The sequence below is a fragment of the Zophobas morio genome, unplaced genomic scaffold (genome assembly GCF_036711695.1).
Source record: "Zophobas morio isolate AGI-343-1 ecotype UQ-CSIRO unplaced genomic scaffold, CSIRO_AGI_Zmor_V1 ptg000017l, whole genome shotgun sequence".
Taxonomy (NCBI): Eukaryota; Metazoa; Arthropoda; class Insecta; order Coleoptera; family Tenebrionidae; genus Zophobas; species Zophobas morio.
Window position 1 is genome coordinate 14,020,920 of NW_026972122.1, and position 15,308 is coordinate 14,036,227.

The 15,308-nt window shown below is 32.7% G+C and overlaps 2 long non-coding RNA genes across 3 annotated transcripts; both read right to left on the reverse strand.

Moving 5' to 3' along the window:
• Positions 1–8,145: 8,145 nt before the first annotated feature.
• Positions 8,146–9,226, reverse strand: LOC135130601 (uncharacterized). 2 transcript variants are annotated; one of them, XR_010280816.1, is made up of 3 exons: positions 8,964–9,226; positions 8,399–8,909; positions 8,146–8,311 (listed from the first exon to the last, which is right to left on the reverse strand). It is a non-coding gene; the product is annotated as an uncharacterized LOC135130601 (long non-coding RNA). The 2 variants fall into 2 exon arrangements; XR_010280815.1 differs by lacking the exon at positions 8,964–9,226 and having other exon boundaries at positions 8,399–8,937.
• A 421-nt stretch (positions 9,227–9,647) lies between these two features.
• LOC135130603 (uncharacterized) lies at positions 9,648–10,958 on the reverse strand. Its single transcript, XR_010280817.1, has 2 exons — positions 10,475–10,958; positions 9,648–10,409 (listed from the first exon to the last, which is right to left on the reverse strand). It is a non-coding gene; the product is annotated as an uncharacterized LOC135130603 (long non-coding RNA).
• Positions 10,959–15,308: the final 4,350 nt, after the last annotated feature.

Below are 15,308 nucleotides of genomic sequence, written 5' to 3' on the forward strand. Positions count from 1 at the left end.
CAAAAATAAAACAATTATTTTTTACTTTTAAATTACTTACTGATAACAAGTTCAAAAACGGATAATCTTTATCACGTCAGCTTTTTCATGAATGCAAAATAATGAACTTTGCTTTACGTTCACGTTAGTGTTAAACTGATTCATGTTAATGCACCATTGTCGCATAAAAAATGTCTTCGAGATCGTGCAAAGTAAGTTTTGTTACGTTTGTGGTAAAATTAAAACACCTAAAGCGGGAAGACCTATTTCAAATATGCTTAAAAAAAGGTATCAAGATTTTTGGGACAAAATATGTTAGGGGATTACTGTTGGTCTATTATAAGGAAAAATAACAGTAGGTACTGTCAACAAAAGAAACGCTAGTGTTTATAATATATACTGGGTGTTGCTTTTATTTGATACAACCCCTGTAACTTCTTTATAAACCTGTAGTTCTTTGAGCAAATTTGTATCATTTTAAAAGATCTTTGTGATGCCAAACTCACATTTTTATTATCAGTTCCGGTAGAAAAATCAAAAGCAACCGATATTCTAAAATTCAATAAAATAGGCGAAAAAATCATATTTATTGATGACAATCTAGTAACTTGAAAAATTGACACTTATGTCATTTCTTTACGTAAATGATGTTTTAAAATGATTCAAATTTGCGCAAAGAACATGTTCATATTTAAAAATAAAAAATTACAGGAGTTGTATCAAAGAAAAGAAATACGGGGTAAATAAAAAATAATTTATAAACATATAAATATTTCAAAAACCTGACGTGATGGATTTTTTCTGCTTTCAGATTTGAATTTCCCGAACCCAAATTCGTTGGATTCAACTATTTTTGTTTTTGGATATAAAACCTTTTAAACTGATAATTAGTATCGAAGCGGTTGGCTGGCACGTGGGCAGTGGCGCTGTTTAAATTTCCAAAAATGGTAATTATAAAAAAGCGAATCTGAACACCACTAGTCGGTTGAATACCACTTCAGAAAGACAGCAAGTGTACACTGAAACCCAAATTGAAGCATCCGAAGCATTATTATTGAGTCTATCAAATGTTCCGCGCAGCCTACTGATTTACAGCGCTGCGCAAAGTATACTACTAAGTATAAGCTGTGTTACTGAAAAGGTATATTTTTCGCCACGTTCTGTATATTTGATGGTTTACTATGTTGTAGACTTTCATTTTTTAAATTGCTTACAATGATCTCAGTAAATGTTTGGATCCATTTATTTTATGGATTTTTTCGAGAACGGTTGAAAAAATGTAAAATTTGATGCATATACCACATATAACATATTAACGTAGAAAGAGTATGGAATTCCTGTATTTTAGATTTGGAACATACGGAAGTTTTTTTCCCATATTAAATGGAAGTTACTTAGGTGCAGCAAGTTATTTAAACCATTTATTAATTGTCTATGTAAGTATTTGTGTACATTGACGATACTCCATTTTCACATCTCTATAATATTTTTGGGAAGGAAAGTTAAAAAATCTCCAATATAACTTAGGGAACGGTGAAAAAGAAAAATAAATATATGTATTAATTAATTCATTAAATTTATGAGCAAAAAATTTTTCCGAGAAATTACTTTTTCGCCATACGTATGTTGCATTTTTATAACGAAATTTAGAAATAGAAAGTCAGGTTTACAATAATGTGTCGTTTCTAGGGTTACATCAGAACTGTAATATTACTTACACGCCCATGGTCTTGTAATAAGCGAAAAAGGTATAAATACCTAGAAATGAAAACTTTTAAATTTTAATTTATTTTGTGGTTGAGTGGCCTCATAATTCCCGTTTGACGCATCGGAAATCATTCATACTCTGTCACATTACGGCACGATTTCAGATTATGGCACAAAGATGATGCCATGGCGACGGGTTGGAACACCTTAATGTGACTCGATCTTAAAGTGTGTGACAAAGAGTAACTTTTATAAAATAGAAATATATGTGTCCTTTTTAGGCTCCTACAGTCGATCTTATTATGCAAAAGATGGTACAGAAATTTTAAAGAATTTATGCCTCTTCTAAGTGTCGAAGTAAGAAATGTAATACGTTTTCTCGACCTTTCATGACCCCTAGAGTACAAAGAAATAGGTTTTCCGTTTCCGTCTGTCTGCCGTCCCCATTTTTACTAGACAGATAATTTTCGAAAGTACTGGACCGATTGTTGTCAAATTTTGTATTTATATTAGGAATATCATGTAGATGGTAAAACGCTGACCAAAATTTGTCTAATCATCTCCACTAATAATGTGATGACATCACTTCAAAAGTGTTGATAGTAAATGATAAATAAATGGTATAAAATAACATAGTCCTACACAATACATGTAGTTTATTACTCTGTGTTGAGTTTTTACCCAAAACGTCCAGATTTTTGGAAAAAAATCAAAATTATAAAACAACATTTTGCAATTTAATTTTGAATCTACAAAACCGAATTGTTTGAAATCTTATAGATGTTTTAAAGTTATGATAAGCATAATAAATTTTTAATCAAAATATATTTGCTTATCCCCTTCAAAAAATTTATGACGTCGGCTCAATATTTGGCCGAATAAATGTTATCTAAAATGTGCAAGATATGATGAATCTATACTTGTGCTTGAGATTTATTATTCCATTCATATTGTTTGGATGTGTTTATACAGGATGACTCAAAAAAATTAATGAACGAGTGAATTTATTTTATTGATTTAATCAGGAACTCAAAACCGAATGCTTTGAAACCTTGGAAATGTTTTAAAGTTATCATAAGCATGGTAAATAATTTTGATCAAAATGTATTTGTTCGTCCCTCCCTAAGAAACTGATGACGACAAAATATGATCAGTCTATATCGTCTATATTGCAAAACTCAATGCTTTAAAATCTTGTAGACGTTTTAATGTCACTGCAATCATAGTAAATTGTTAATCAAAATAAATCTGTTTATTCCCTCAAAAAATTGATGACGTTATCTCAAAATTTTGCCGAATAAATTCTACCCAAAATGTACAAAATATGACCAGGTTTTACTTGTGCTTTATTTATTTATTTATTTGTTTATTTATTTTATTACTTCCCGAGCGTAAGCAAAGGAAGTATTGTAATCGAGTCCGTCGGCCGACTCTCTACTTTTACGTTTTCTCGATCTTTCATGACCCCTAGAATACGAAGAAATAGGTCTCCCATTTCCGTCTGTCTGTCCGTCTGTCCGTCCGTCTGTCCGTCCGTCTGTCCGTCCGTCTGTCCGTCCGTCTGTCCGTCCGTCTGTCCGTCCGTCTGTCCGTCCGTCTGTCCGTCCGTCTGTCCGTCCGTCTGTCCGTCCGTCTGTCCGTCCGTCTGTCCGTCCGTCTGTCCGTCCGTCTGTCCGTCCGTCTGTCCGTCCGTCTGTCCGTCCGTCTGTCCGTCCGTCTGTCCGTCTGCCGTCCCGGATTTTTATTAGACACATAATCTCCGAAAGTACTCGACCGATTGTTGTGAAATTTTGTATTTATATTAGGAATATCATGTAGATCGTAAAACGCTAACCAAAATTTGTCTAATCATCCCCACCATTAATGCGATGACGTCACTTCAAAATTGTACATAGTAAATGGGTCTTAAATTGTATAAAATAACATAGTCCTACACATGTAGTTTACGACTCCGAATTCAGTTTTTACCCGAAACGTCCAGATTTTTGGAAAAAAAATCAAAATCATAAAACAACATTTTGCAATTTAATTTTGAATCTGCTAACCCGAATGTTTTAAAATGTTGCAGATGTTTTAAGGCTCTAAAGAACATCATAAATCTTTAGTCAAAATATATTTGGTTATCCCCTCCAAAAACTTGATGACGTCAGCTCAAAAGTTTGCCGAATAAATCCTATCTAAAATGTACAAAATATGATGCGTCTGTACTTGTGATATATCACTCCATTCATATTTTTTGGATTTGCATATACAGGGTGACTCAAAAAAATTAATGAATGCGCAAAATTTATTTTACTGATTTACTCAGGAACTACAAAACCGAATGCTCTGAAATCTTGCAGATGTTTTAAGGTCATAAAGAGCATAATAAATGTTTAGTCAAAATATATTTGCTTATCCCCTCCAAAAATTTGATGACGTCAGCTCGAAAGTTTGCCGAATAAATCATATCTAAAATGTGCAAAATATGATGAGTCTGTACTTGTCATTTATCACTCCATTCATATTTTTTGGATTTGCGTACACAGAGTGACTCAAAAAATTAATGAATGCGTAAATATATTTTATTGATTTAATCAGGAACTACAAAACGGAATGCTCTGACATCTTGCAGATGTTTTAAGGTTATAAAGAGCATAATAAATGTTTAGTCAAAATATATTTGCTTATCCCCTCCAAAAACTTGATGACGTCAGCTCGAAAATTTGCCGAATAAATCATATCTAAAATGTACAAAATATGATCAGTCTGTACTTGTGATCTATCACTCCATTAATATTTTTTGAATTTGCATATACAGGGTGATTCAAAAAAATAAATGAAAGCGTAAATTTATTTTACTGATTTACTCAGGAACTACAAAACCGAATGCTTCGAAATCTTGAAGATATTTTAAAATTATCATAAGCATGGTAAATTTTTGATCAAAATGTATTTGGTCGTCCCCCCTAAAAAATGTATGACGTCACCACAAAATTTTGCTGAATAAATGCTATCTAAAATGTACAAAATATGGTGAGTCTCTTGTGATTTATCATTCCATTCAAATTTTTTCGATTTGCATATACAGGGTGACTCAAAAAAATTAATGAATGCGTAAATTTATTTTATTGATTTAATCAGGAACTACAAAACCGAATGCTTTGAAATCTTGCAGATGTTTTAAGGTTATAAAGGGCATAATAAATTTTTACTCAAAATATATTTGCTATCTTCTACAAAAAACTGATGACGTCAGCTCAAAAGTTTGCCGAATAAATCGTATCTAAAATGTACAAAATATGATGAGTCTGTACTTGTGATTTATGATTCCATTCATATTTTTGGATTTGCATATGCAGGGTGACTCAAAAAAATTAATGAATACGTGAATTTATTTTATCGATTTAATCAGGAATTACAAAACCGAATGCTTTGAAATATTGGGAATATTTTAAAGTTATTATAAGCATGGTAAACTTTTGTTCAAAATGTATTTGTTCATCTCTCCGAAAAAAATTGATGACGTCACCCTTAAATTTTGCTGAATAAATCCTATCTAAAATGCAAAAGATATGATGAGTTTGTACTTGTGATTTATCATTCCATTCATATTTTTACTTCCCGAGCGTAAGCAAAGGAAGTATTGTAATCGAGTCCGTCGGCCGACTCTCTACTTTTACGTTTTCTCGATCTTTCATGACCCCTAGAAGACGAAGAAATAGGTCTCCCATTTCCGTCTGTCTGTCCGTCTGTCCGTCCGTCTGTCCGTCCGTCTGTCCGTCCGTCTGTCCGTCCGTCTGTCCGTCCGTCTGTCCGTCCGTCTGTCCGTCTGCCGTCCCGGATTTTTATTAGACAGATAATCTCCGAAAGTACTCGACTGATTGTTGTGAAATTTTGTACTTATATTAAGAATATCATGTAGATGGTAAATCGCTAACCAAAATTTGTCTAATCATCCACACCACTAATGCGATGACGTCACTTCAAAATTGTACATTGTAAATGGGTTTTCAATTGTATAAAATAACATAGTCCTACACATGTAGTTTACAACTCTGAATCGACTTTTCACCCGAAACGTCCAGATTTTTGGAAAAAAAATCAAAATTATAAAACAACATTTTGAAATTTAATTTTTAGTCTGCTAACCAGAATGCTTTGAAATGTTGCAGATGTTTTAAGGCTATAAAGAGCATCATAAATCTTTAGTCAAAAAATATTTGCTTATCCCCTCCAAAAACTTGATGACGTCAGCTCAAAAGTTTGTGGAATAAATCATATCTAAAATGTACAAAATATGATGAGCCTGTACTTGTCATTTATCACTCCATTCATATTTTTTGGATTTGCATATACAGAGTGACTCAAAAAAATTAATGAATGCGTAAATATATTTTATTGATTTAATCAGGAACTAAAAAACGGAATGCTCTGACATCTTGCAGATGTTTTAAGGGTATAAAGAGCATAATAAATGTTTAGTCAAAATATATTTGCTTATCCCCTCCAAAAACTTGATGACGTCAGCTCGAAAATTTGCCGAATAAATCATATCTAAAATGTACAAAATATGATCAGTCTGTACTTGTGATCTATCACTCCATTCATATTTTTTGGATTTGCATATACAGGGTGATTCAAGAAAATAAATGAAAGCGTAAATTTATTTTACTGATTTACTCAGGAACTACAAAACCGAATGCTTCGAAATCTTGAAGATATTTTAAAATTATCATAAGCATGGTAAATTTTTGATCAAAACGTGTTTGGTCGTCCCCCCTAAAAAATTTATGACGTCACCACAAAATTTTGCTGAATAAATCCTATCTAAAATGTACAAAATATGGTGAGTCTCTTCTTGTGATTTATCATTCCATTCAAATTTTTTCAATTTGCATATACAGGGTGACTCAAAAAAATTAATGAATGCGTAAATTTATTTTATTGATTTAATCAGGAACTACAAAACCGAATGCTTTGAAATCTTGCAGATGTTTTAAGGTTATAAGGAGCATAATAAATTTTTAGTCAAAATATATTTGGTTATCTTCTACAAAAAACTGATGACGTCAGCTCAAAAGTTTGCCGAATAAATCGTATCTAAAATGTACAAAATATGATGAGTCTGTACTTGTGATTTATCATTCCATTCATATTTTTGGATATATTTGCATATGCAGGGTGACTCAAAAAAATTAATGAAGGCGTGAATTTATTTTATCGATTTAATCAGGAATTACAAAACCGAATGCTTTGAAATCTTGGGAATATTTTAAAGTTATTATAAGCATGGTAAACTTTTGTTCAAAATGTATTTGTTCATCCCTCCTAAAAAAATTGATGACGTCACCCTTAAATTTTGCTGAATAAATCCTATCTAAAATGCAAAAAATATGATGAGTTTGTACTTGTGATTTACCATTCCATTCATATTTTTTAGATTTTCTTAAGAGGTGGTTCAAAAAAATTAATGAAGTCAATTTATTTTATTGATTAAATTAAAGGCAACACTTATTATTAGTATTACACCCCAACCAACCCAATTTGGTAGACACAAAATTTGTTAAAGGAAAAACTCGGTTGAAACATAAGGGTAGCACGCTTATTTACATCGACTTTAACATTACAGACCTGCATTTGTTTTATGCGTTCACTTGGTTCCGCGAATGTGAAATAGACATGTTTATAATCAACCAATTGTGAATTTCACCGTCAAGAATTAAAATAAAATCCAATGTTTTATATAATAAGCGGAAGTCGAAGCAATAAAACCGATGGTCGTTTTGTTTACAGTTTCTCTGTTTGACTCTCACGTATGCTGTTACGCCTGTCATCTTAAATTAAGAATGTTTATACATACACGATTTTCAGTTGCCCCTGATACGTATACGTGAGTAAATTGTTTCGCTATTTTATTGATTATTACAAATCAATATTCAAAACGACCCAATTCATTTTCCCGAAAATTTGAGAATATAATAATTTTATTCTTAGTATTACACTACATCTATCCCAACTGATATACGTGTCCTTGCAAAAATGTTGATGACGTCATCGCAATTTTTTTTAAATTCCCACTACAAAAATGTAATGAGAAAAAAAAAAGACAATAGGCATGCAGTCGTCAAGTTTCCGACAGCGAGGGAAGTACTGTCTAAACTCTTTAGACCAATTTTTTAGATTTTCTTAAGAGGTGGTTCAAAAAAATTAATGAAGTCAATTTATTTTATTGATTAAATTAAAGGCAACACTTATTATTAGTATTACACCCCAACCAACCCAATTTGGTAGACACAAAATTTGTTAAAGGAAAAACTCGGTTGAAACATAAGGGTAGCACGCTCATTTACATCGACTTTAACATTACAGACCTGCATTTGTTTTATGCGCTCACTTGGTTCCGCGAATGTGGAATAGACATGCTCATAATCAACCAATTGTGAATTTCACCGTCAAGAATTAAAATAAAACCCAATGTTTATTATATAAAACCTATGTTATTGCCTTAGATGTCGTTATTCGATGGATCCCGTCTTCATTTCCACCTCTCTATTGAAATCCTGGATCACTTAGAAAACGTATAAATAGTTACATTATCTGTTCAGAGAACTTTGTGCACCATATCTCATCTCGTTCTTATCTTCTAAAATATATTCAACATTATTTTCGGTAAACTGATAAAGTTTATGAAAATCACGAGTATAATTGTTTACTATACTTTTATTTGTACCTTCCATTGGAGTTATTTTTCAAGCACTGAAAACTTGAAAACCAACATGACGTATGACGTTATGAGGATAACCATGGAGATTAACGTCCATTATTCTGTTGTCATCACAGAAAATCCCTAGCCTTGTTATGCAGGGTTGCTGGTTCTTTAATAAAAAAAAGTTTACTTGGGCTTGAATAGCAAACCCTTCTGGTTCGGCATACAAGCTTGACTTTTGAGCCAATTCAATGACATTTTCTTGTTGATGTGACTTCCGTCTGGGTATTTGAAACATTTTCTATGCAGCGGTTTTTGTTTCAGCCCACTTGTTATATTGTCTACTTTGTGGGGTATTCCTTCGGTATTAGAAACATTTAAGAGTGTTTAGTTTTTGACCTTTTGATTATTTAAAAAGAATGTGTTAGCAGTTGAACACAGAATTATTTACTGCTTTCATTAAATTCTTTCCGTTTAACTGTGTCTTCAATAAAAAAGAATACCAATGTTCGGGTCTGGTTAATATATTTTGCATCTAAAATGCATAGTCAAAATGAATGATGTTCCGCTACAAAGAATATGACATTACATGACACTTGTCCTTGTTTAATACTTGCTTATTCCGATCGCACCATCTTGTAAATTTATTAAGTCTGAACTGGAGTTTAATGCACTCTTCAGCTGTAGCAATTGTCTGGGATATTTTAACTTCATCATCATCAGCATAAAGTGAATAGTTTACATTCAAGTCAACAGTTATTTATATCGTCAACAAACAGTGAAAAGAAGAAACACTCGATGTAACATAGGTATATATATATAAAGCCAGAATTGTGACCAAAGGAATGAACACATTGTTACCTGTTTCGTATGCACGACGCAAACAAGTGAACCAAGTTAGGTGTGAAGCTAAGGCGAATAATGCTTTTTAATTGAAACACCATGGTCCAACTTATTAAATGCTCTAGTAAAGATATTTTAACGTCCCTTTGTAACCCGTCGTCAATTCGTGATTGTGGAACAACTTGGATGAAACTATGTTGATGCTGTGAAGTAGGATGTGACTTCTGAAAATACAGGGTGAGTATTATAATAACGGGACCCTGACCAATTTTCAATGCAACACAACATACATCTATCAGTTATTACGAGATTCCAAAATAAACACATACGTTTTTAGGATCAACGTAGGTACTCTCCCTACTAGTTGTCACTGTTTCTGAAAGACGTCAATCAAAATTTCACAAATAAAATATTAAAAAAAAAACACCAACATATTAATTCAAAGAAATGTAATAAATAAATTGAACAATTAAATAAATTTAACTAGCGTAAGTACTGTTCAAAATGCCTTCCTTCCTGCGCAACACACAATTCGATGCGATTTCAGCAAGACAACAGGACGCGGGCAAGTGTTTCAGGAGATATTGCAGAACCTGCATTTCTAATTCTGGTTTTTAAATCTTCACAATTACGAATAGGACTTTGGTAAACTTTTTCTTTTACAACCCCCCAGAGGAAGAAATCTAAAGGTGTTAAATCGGGAGTACGAGGGAGCCATACATTTACACTGCCTCTGCCAATCCACTTATTTGCAAATGTCTCATCAAGGTAGTACCTAACGACTCTGTGATAATGAGGTGGTACCCCATCCTGTTGAAACCACAGCTGTTGTCGGAAGTTGAGAGGAACATTTTCTAATAACACCGGAAAATTATTTTCCAAAAATTGTCGATACCTGTCTCCTTTTAAGTTGCCTTCCAAGAAGTATGGGCCAATTACGAAATCTGCAGTCTACAATAATACCAGCCCACCCATTTATGGAATAAACATTTTGAAAATGAGCTATTCTGATCCAGTGTGGGTTATTTAGGGAGTAATAGTGACAGTTGTGCCGATTAATAGCCCCGGTATTGCCAAATCCTGCTTCATCGCTGAAGAAAACTTTGAATAAAAAATTGTTGTCCAACTCTAGTTGTCTTCTTCTTTTAGATCTTGTACTAATGTCACATGGTAAGGGTGGAACTTATTCGCTCTTAAAATTTTTTAAACAGAAGAATGAGATATCCCTATCTGTCGTGCTATAAATCTTTGGCTCACATGCGGGTCATTGCCTACGGCTTCAATTACAGGAATTTCATTTTCGACACCAGTAGCAGTAAGTCCTCTATTTTGCTAAAAATTTGGTCGGATGGATCTCGCCTATCGGGATATCTTCTTTCATAGAGATTTGCTGCTGCAGTGGCATTTTTCCGCATTATCTAAAAATCAAAATCATATCGACTTTTTCATGGTTCGTGTACCCTCATCTTATCGCGAAGACTAAAAACTTATCGGAGCTCAAAATTGAAAAATAGAATTATTGCGAAAGTCAAAATTAACTACCAGGTTAATGTTTGTCATGTTTGAGCATTTTATAAAAATGAAATATAAAAAGAGTTACATACGAGATATGTATTTTGTGTTGTGTTGAAATTTGGTCAGGGTCCCGTTATCATAATACTCACCCTGTATAACTACTTGTAAATAATTGTTTAAACAAATTTGCTACAATTCTTCTCCTTCACATGTAGTTTATGAAACAGTGTTAAGCTTTTACAAGAGATTTTTGAAAAAAAATATTAAAAGTTTGTAACAACATTTCGCAATTTAGGTGTGAAATTTTCAAACCAAATACCTTGAAGTTTTGTAGACTACCAAAAATTAATGACGTCAACTAAAAATTTTTGGCGCGAAAAACCTAAAATGGGCAAAATATCATGAGCGTGATTTAACACTGCATTCATATCTTTTAGAATTGATTAAACAAGGTCACTCATAAAAATTAATGAATGAATCAGTTTATTTTATTGATTAAATCTGGAACTGCGGAACGGAATGCTTTGAAAGCTTGCAAACGTTGTAAACGTGTAGTAAGCATAGTTAATTTTTGGCCAAAATATATCTCTTTCTCCCTCTTAAAAAACTGATGACGTTATCTCAAAATTTTGCCGAATAAATTTTATCGAAAATATGCAAAACATGATGAGCCTCCACTTGTGATTTATTACTGCATTCATACTTTTTATTGCTTATGCAGGATGACAAAAAAATTAATTAATGAGTAGTTTATTTTATTGATGAAATTAAACCGAATGCTTTGAAATCTTGCAGACGTTTTAAAGTTATCGTAAACATGGTAAATTTTTAATCAAACTATATCTGTTAATACCCCCAAAAAATTGATGATGTCATCTCAAAATTTTGCTAAATAAATCCTAAATGTGCAAAATTTGATGAGTCTATAGGTATTCGTGATTTATCGTTATATTCATATTTTTTAGAATTGCTAATACAGGGTGTTAAATCAGAAACAGCTCACTTTTGCACCCTACAAAAATATTGATGACGTCATCATAAAATTTTGTAGAGAAACAACTCGTTTAAAACATACCCGTAATACGCTTCTTTAAATTTAAATTAACATTACATACATATATTTAATTTAACTTATACGGTTTTCATAAAAAAATAGAATTTGCAAAATTGAATTATATGTTTAATTTTAAAAATTGCACTTTAGGGGTGAGGGAAATTCTGTCGAATTAATCTGAGATTATTTTTTTATAATTATACCTAAATTATATAAAGCAATATTATCACTATGTTATTCAAGCGGTTAGTTCTTGATTCTACTAGACTGACTTAGATCTAATAATATTGTATATAGTTATATCTAAATACATCACTCAAAGTAGGCAAGGCGACTTGATAGTAAAACAATTAACTTTGAAACAAGAGTTGTAATCAGGTAGAAAGACTCCGATAATAACCGGTATATTAATATTATTTAACAGAAATTGAAATTTTTATCACAATCGTAGAACTTTTACTTTGAAAAGTGCCTCTGTCACGTTACGGGAATGCATTATATATATTCCTAGTGACAAGACAATCAGATAAAGCTAATGGATTTTGCTGTTCTATACTGTTAGACCTTTTACCTGCTGTAATACTTGTTCTCCTACCCAGTCGTAATACGGTTCAAAGTTTATTTTTAAATGTTTCTGAGAGAAAACACAGTTTGTAAAGTAGCTGATAAATTGTCTTTTTGTATGATCTCAAAATAAAACAGTATTGAACAAAAACGTATTTTACAGCATTTTCATTCCATGCATATTTGATTTCTCTGAAATTCTCATAGAATGGAGTACCTAATGTCAAGTTAATGTTTGCATTACATAAGTATATTGTATGTATATATAAATTAAAAATGTTTATCTTTTTAAGAATAAGTAATGGTTCTTTGTTGAAGCATCCCTGGGGCACGTTCTGCCTAAACAACTTCAGACCAATTTTTTTCATTCTATTAAAAAATATTAATGATGTCATAACACTGATATTTATCATCAGCAAAAGAAATTTCAGAATTGCTGAAAGATTCCATTCCTGAATTATTCTATATTTTACCAACACCTTATGTGTGTTTGCTCCAGTGGCGGCTCGTCAGGGGGGGCCAGTTAGGCCAGGCCGAGTCTGTCACCGAACTTGTCAATTTGCGATATTCATTTTTATTTTAAACGCAAGAATATAATTTAAAGCTATTTTGAAATCACCTGATTTTACTGTTGTTATTATTTTTTTAATTACAAAAAGCGTTATCTAATTTATTCACTTTCGTTCGGAAGCACAAATCGTGCCGGGAAGTTTAAATATTTTTACTGCGAGGAGCAGCAGCTGAGGCCGGCCGACTACAAGAATAAACGTCGAATAATGTCATATCTGCTATCGCTCTCTGTTTAGCGGAATTAAAGAGAAATAGCTATGAAGACTGATACGTGTCTGATACCCTCTGATTAACGCGCCTGCAGCAGTGATTGGTCAAATGTCTGCTAAAATCGGCCGGCCTTTTGGCAGTACATCAAGTTGTTATAGCGCTATCACCTTCTGTTTGTATAAGTTAGAAGGCAATAGCGATGAAACCGTACAATATTACGTTTCATCACTCCACTTCTGCCGTGCACTTTTCCATGCGGTTCCCCACTACCAGCACCGGCCGGCCGCTGTATGTATATTGTGAATTTCTGCAGTCTTCACGTGGATGAAATTGGTTTAGGTTTGTTTCTAATTTCAGTAACAATGACAACAGTTAGTAAGAGAATTAGTAACTGATTTAAATTTTGATGCTGTTACACATCTATTAAATAATGACTTTCGACTTTTAACATACGATGATCAATTCCTGGGATATAAAAGAAATGACCCGTTCGGAGCCGCGCATGCAACATTTAATCGAAGCACGAAGCAATAATAACGTCAGCTCCGGTGCAATAGCATATTAATAATTAATAATTAATACAGCATGGTATGAAAATTATAAATGGCTGACGGGGAGCAAGTCAAAAAACAAACTATTTTGTTGATATTGTTTAATTTTTGAATATGATGTTGACAATAAATTCAAAAAAACTTCAGAAAAAGAGTTTTGCCTCTGGTCGTCTGGTACGATTGACATATTGAGTTACCGTGCTCTTTTGCCATCTTCCTAATTTCTCAACCCTGCTCCTGATGATGCTACTTACGAAAATGTAGAAGCCTCCGAAATTATTTCTGTCTTTAATTTTAATCATATACCTACCATCCACATCAGCATATGTTGAACGCAGTTTTTCAGCTTTAAAGCGAATTACAAATTTTACTAGAAACTCCATTAGTCAAAATCGATTATCCAAATTATTCGTTTTAGCAATAGAAAAAGAAGTGCTTACAAACTTAACGGAAGATCAAAAGTTCTATAATCAAGTAATTGACAACTTTGCCAATACAAAACAAAGACGCATTGAATTGGTTTATAAAAATTTCTAATTTACTTTTTTAATTTTGTTTTTTACTAATAAATAGTTGTTGACGTTTCATGTTATATTTTTTGTTAGAATGTGTTACTTTATAACTTGAATGTTATTTTCATTTTTATTTGAGTTTATTGTCGTTATTTTATTATTATAGATGGCTTATATTGTATAAGTATATGCTTTACTTTATACCTATTTGAAGAATATTTTTTATTTTGTTTTACCAAGTTGTTAGGACTATATGAATTAACACCATACAGGAAGCAAATTATAGATAATGACTGACTTGAGGTCCCTGGTTCTTGTATTCTATGTCTTAAAACTTTGGGTTACTCACTGCTGGCCGACCCAACCAAAATAGTCACGAGCCGCCACTGGTTTGCTCTATAGTTTAGGTATCCATGTACTAGTTGGACAATAAAACTAATTTACTTCCTCTTGTCTTGTTAAAGCTCGTTTACTGTCGTCTGGACTAACTCGGTAAATTAGCCTTTACACGCACCCTGCCTGTAAAGCGTTACCGTGGCAGCTTTACAGGCACCTTGCCTGTAAAACGTTATCATGACAGCACTGGAATCAAACAAACATTCGCTGCGTCGGTCTTTTTCTTAATCTCACTAATACTGTGCTAATACTAACGTTAAAATCACCTTCAAACTCTTCATCTTCATCGAATTCCACAATTAACAGAGCTCAGAAACAAAATTAAACTATTTAAATTATTAATCGAATTTACAAATTGACAGTCCCGTTATTTTCAAACAATTCAATTTTCCATAGTTACCGGAGCAAACTATGAAAAATAACTACAATTTCTATGACTGTAATTTCAAGTAAAATTTCTAGAGATGCCAAAGTTGTTCATTTTCAGGATTTTCAGCAAGAGAAAGTAAAACGTTGTACGCGGCTCGCTTGCAACTAGCCTTTACTGGGCTCACCGGATTACAGGGCTCGCTCCTACGTCGCTCGCCCTGCAAACATTCCGGCTCGCCCGTAAAGGCTAATTTACTAAGCTTGCCACGTAAATAACTATTATTATTATTGTTTGGTTGATATATATATTTTACGGACTCCTCTAATCTGTCGCATTATTATCATTCAAA